The sequence below is a fragment of the Mchenga conophoros genome, linkage group LG12 (genome assembly GCF_057382185.1).
Source record: "Mchenga conophoros isolate Kocher_MC1m ecotype Shallow Benthic linkage group LG12, M_conophoros_male_GT1.1, whole genome shotgun sequence".
NCBI classification, from domain to species: Eukaryota; Metazoa; Chordata; class Actinopteri; order Cichliformes; family Cichlidae; genus Mchenga; species Mchenga conophoros.
This window is the reverse complement of record NC_140537.1, coordinates 29,993,986-29,999,616: the sequence shown is the minus strand read 5'-3', so window position 1 is coordinate 29,999,616 and position 5,631 is coordinate 29,993,986. Positions and strand designations below refer to the sequence as shown.

The 5,631-nt window shown below is 37.4% G+C and overlaps 1 pseudogene; it reads left to right on the top strand.

Annotated features, from left to right (window-relative positions):
* The first annotated feature begins 3,744 nt into the window (after window positions 1-3,744).
* On the top strand, window positions 3,745-4,963 carry LOC146562892 (uncharacterized; annotated as a pseudogene).
* The last annotated feature ends 668 nt before the right edge of the window (window positions 4,964-5,631 follow it).

Below are 5,631 nucleotides of genomic sequence, written 5' to 3'. Positions count from 1 at the left end.
AGAATCACAGACAGAGATGGAACAACTTCCAACTTTCTCCGACAGTTGAAGTTGCATAAAGGACAGTAGGTGGTGCTTCTCTTTTGCTACGATGAGATCATGACTTCATCTAACTAGCAAATGTTGTACAGGCTATGTTGGTGATACAGTTTTTTTTAATGTGTATGATATTTTTGTCATTTTTTAAAGTCGGTCCTACAAGCGCATCCAAGAATAACATGCAACTTATCTCAGAACTGTCGGTGAAAATTATTCTTGGAGCTAAGTTTAATCGAGCTGCATTTTAAAGAGGTGCAATTTCACAATTTGTGTATATTTTCTAAGTTCACTATTTTGTCATGTGTTGAGAAAAACACAGATTTAAAAATTACATGGTCTAATATTTACATTTAGCCATTTAACATTTAACTGCAACATTCTTTTTTCATTTTTTTTAAAGACTCGAAAGGACTTGAAATTCAAAGTTTCAGACTTGTGACTTTACTCGGACTTTTACACCAGTGACTTGAGACTCGACCCTGACTTGCCTGACATTACTTGAGACTTGACTTGTGCCTTGAGGATAAAGACTTGAGACTTACTTGAGACTTGCAAAACAATGACTTGGTCCCACCTCTGGCAAGCAGTAGCCACATAGACACCAGTAGTTTTCCCTGACTCTCATCCTCGTGTGACGGATTGGTTTCATCTTCATCTAAACAAAGTGCTGGTTGACTATTTTCATTCTCTCTCCCGGTTTGCTCTGGTTCAAACTGGAAAGGTTGAACAGAAGCCATTTCCAGTGCGCTGCTAACTGTGAACTGGATGCGGTGCAACCGTATGACGTCACTACCCAGAGTGCATTGAGAAGTAAATAACAATGGCGACCTACTGGTAAATCGGTTTTATATAAAATGTGCTTAAAAGGAAAACATTTGGTGTATTTTAATACCACATATAGTTATTGAAATTACAGTACATATTTTAGTGCAAACATGTCTTAATAGCCAGGGTTCCCTTTAAAGGGATAGATAGATAGATAGATAGATAGATAGATAGATAGATAGATAGATAGATAGAATTTTATTTCGAACATGCAAATATAATTGAAATAACAACAGAAAAAAAACCAAACAAAACTTAAAAATCATCAAGTTTTCATGTATATATCTTTGTCTACAGAATGCGTGTGCTATAATAATAAAGAAAATAAACCATTCACACACCGTGTTGTGTTCCACATGCACAGCATCAGCAGGCAGTCACATTTTATTTATTAAGTTACAGCAGACCAGCACAGTAAAAGGCTGACATGACAGACAAACCTGAAACACTGATTAAATAATCTAAAAGTAAAAAAAGATTTTTTTCTTGTCTTGTTATGTAAAACTAACTTGTACTTTCTTTTTACAATAACTTTACATGCTTGAGGAAATCAGAATATACTGCTTTGCACAACCATTTTTCTCAGTGTATGTATGTTGCTTCATTATGATGATCTGAGGGTTCTTTAGTCTCTGAAGTGAAGCCCTTCATTACACATGCTCACTCCAGGTGACAGTCACAGTAAGTGTGCCTGCTTCCTGTCGTCAGCTGTGATTGCACACTGTCACAGTATCTGCATAGCAAGCAAAGGTTATTTAATAACAGCTTGCACATTGTTTGGGGGCAGCTGTCAGTCAAAAGGCAAATTTAATTGCTCTTAAAACCTCAAAATAAATTTCAGGTAAGGAAAATGTGGCAAATCGATGGCATTTGATGAAGAGAGATAATTTGTAATTACAAATTGCCATTTGAATTTTACACATTTCTGATATTTACATTATTATTACACATACACCAATTAAACTGTAAATGCACAATAGCTTTCTAATGTGTATAATTTAGCTATAATAAGAATAGTAGCTAAATAAGAAAGTAATAATAAGAAAGTAGCAAGAAAAGACACATTTTTCTTCAGGTCAACACCATAGTTTGTTTGCTGCCAGTATTTTCCAATATGTGTTCAGTTTTTTAACATACCATAATAAAATTCCCAGTACAGGCGTCCCATGAATTTCCTACAGTGGTCTACAGGAGACAATTGATTGTTCACATGTAATTATGTGAAAGCACAAAATACAAATCTCACCATGGTGCTGTGCAAGAGGGTACATCTGTTAGCAAAATTTTTACCCACTCATTTAATATCATGGCTGTGTCATGAATTTACAGAAGCATTTTTAGCAAAATGACTCATTATCTTCTGGTGTGTGTGTGGGGAGGGGATTATATATAGTAAAATAATTTGTAGCCTCATTAATTTCAATTTCCTTGATCAAAAAAGCCTTACTATGTCATTATTTTCTTTTTATAATGTGCCACCTCTCCTCTTGTGAGCTACATATCAAATATAAAAGCTTTATCTGTTGCTGTACCAATGAAGAGGAATTTTTCCATGGAGATGATTTGCCAAGCTTAATGTTTGCTGTTTCTATGGGTCAAACTGAGGAGTTATATTTGTCATGTTTTACTTTGCTAGGTGACAGCCAAAATGTTACTACTGCATGTAACTACACCAGTGTGAAATACAAATTTCCAAATAACACTTTAAGTTAAATTTGAACATTAAGTAAAAGTTTAACTGAGAAAATAATGAAACTAATATAGAGCATTTAGTAATAGTAGCAAATAGCTCCATGTAGAATCTACACCAGTTAACAATGTGTTTTGCCTTATCTTCAGTCAGAAGCTAGTCCATGAAGCCAGATAACACACACCAATTAGTTAAACTGCAAGAATGTCTTGACCTCAAATTTTCCATATTACCCCATTAGAGTTCTTCTCTCTCAGCTTTCAGGCCTCTCTCTACTTTTAAGAATAGGCTTAAAATTTTCCTTTCTAATAAAGTCTATAACACAGATGTTCCTGTATAGGGCTTTGGAGCGTGATGTCACGGGAGGTGGACCACGCCCCCTTCCGCCATGACAGTAGGCCAGACAAAGGATAAAGCTTCAGCTATGGTTTGTACGTGTTGTGTTGTCGGTTGCAATGTTAGATCACACGATCGTGAAGGCAAGAAGCTGGATAATGGGCTCTATTTTCATCATGTTCCATCATGTTTTTTTCACACATACAAATCTTTTTTACACACACACAATTTTTTTTTACACATACAAATCCTGATTTACAAGTACAAAATATTTATGACCACATTTTGAGCCCATATAAAACATGCTAATGTGTGATGCTGCAGAACCACGTCATGTCGACTGAGTAGCTTGTGATTTGGCATTATTGCAGGCAAACCAGCATATGAATTGGATGTAACAAATCCAGACTGGGCACCAACACTGCACATGGGGCACGACGACATACCTGTATCAGACTCGGACCGGCACGCAAGGCCTATGCAACGGAAGCGAAAAAGAGCACCCATCGGAGGTAAACACCTCCCCTCTAAAAACATACTAAATTGCTGTAGTACACTAATCCGCACATAACTTCCAGATGAATCACACACCTCTCATTGGAATATTGGTGTACATTTACCTTATGTGTATGCACTAATTTTATCTTACAGGCTTTCGTTATGCAGCTGCAGAGTCTGAAGGTGTGCCCCGTGCAGAAGCGATCGATGAAGATCTGACAGAAGACCAACAACAAAATCACAATGTCATGGAGGCAGTGGACAGCAGTTGTGTTGGACAAGTGGAGGTTGAGGTACCAGCTGCAAATGTGGACAGTGGTGATCGGACAGACAGCGTCACGGAAGCTAAAGGGAAGATGAAGGATTGTGTGTGCAATGAACAGGGCAGAGCAGAAATAAACCGGCTGTTGGAGGAGAACAGACTGCTTCGATCACAGTTGCAAAAGACAGAGCTGAATGAACATTTCTTAAAGGATGATACCGAAAAAGTAAGATATTACACTGGACTACATTGTTATGCTGTCTTAATGTCCCTCTTCAACACTGTCAAAGATTTCCTGCCAATATCGAAGAAACTGACAGGTTTCCAAATGCTCTTACTCACACTAATGCGTCTGAGACTTGATCTTCCAGTCCAGCATCTTTGTCATCTATTCGATGTGTCCCACAAAACACTGTCTTCTATCTTCGCCGATACCATTGATGTTTTGTATGCCCGCTTAGGAGCACTGGTGCACTGGCCTGAGAGGCCACAATGCCTCCACAGTTTACTGAAACTTTTGGAAAACGAGTAGCCATCATTGTTGACTGTTTTGAGATTCGAACAGAAAGACCATGTAATTTAAAGGCACGTGCACAAAGATACTCTCATTATAAGGGTACACACACCATAAAATACCTCATCGGGATTACACCCCATGGAGCTATTTCTTTCATTTCCAGGGGATGGGGGTGGCGTGCATCAGATAAACACATCACAGAGAAATGTGGCATTCTTCAAAAGCTGTTACCAGGGGATGTAGTATTGACTGACAGAGGCTTCCCAAAACGGTATCAAATGGTCCTGTGTTATAGCTTTATAGCACTTCAGTTTCTCTATCCTTTTTTCTATAGTACATATGACCTGCAAAGTAACATACCATATTCATTATTTATATCGCACATCATATTATGGATGGTTATAGATAGCTTTCCAGATAATAGTAAAATGCATTTTTTGTGCATGCTGAATGTAGCCCAACAGGCATCTGACCCTTTATCTCCTAAAAATGTATTTTACTGTTCCATTTTTTGAACTGTGAATAATGACTATTGTGTTTTATCCGGGATAGTGCCAGACATTATTTCAGAGAGTGTTCCAGATAATGACTTTGGGTTACTCTGGAGATAATTTCATGGCCATTTTCTCCATATTATCTATCAGTTCATTCATGTGTCTCTCTGTTTCAGACATTTTTCTCTAAGCTTTTTTCTTCTTTCTCTGCCTGTTGATTTTGGCAGAATAGTCCAGTGTCTTTGTGGTTCATAATTACCCGCCATATGACACAATCCTTTGTTAATTTCAGATTGTGGTAATTGTCAGTACATGTTGCTATTGTGGGGAGTCTGGTGCAGTTGGCAGTCCTAAGTCGATTCCTTTGACAGTCACATGAAATAACAACAGGCATCACAGATTTGAAATCTAAGACCACCTGCCTGGTGTAACAGCTTTTGGAGGGTTTTCGAGAGGCAGAGAGATGAAAAAATCTAGTAAAGTAAGACTTTTTACCTGGTTGTCACTTCAAGGGTAATTTTTCTGGTTATGTCACAACTTAATCTTGTAGTGGTGTTCTGCTGCAGAGTTATTCTCCTTTGTGTTTTGGTAAATATTTGTGTGATTTTCAGTGCTTTGGAAAAATCTTATAGCCACCCCTCACTGTGCTTCTGAGGAGCCAGATTTTCCTGTTGTTTTTTGGTTGTTTTTTTTTTGTTTTGTTTTCTTCTTCTTTTTGGCCAGTGGCTGCTTTTTCACTAATTTTCAGTTCAGTCCATGTACCTGACCTGTTTTGTTTTTGTTTTTTAATTAAGGTAAGTCTTAGTTGTGTGTTTCTTTTATCTGTTTATTTATTCATGTCTGTTAGTGATATCACTTATATTACAGAATATGTGTAATATGACAATGTCTAAGGTAACAGGTGGGAGAAACAAAAGAAAAGGGAAGAGAAGAAAATAAAAGGAATGGGAGAAAAATTGGAGAAAATAGA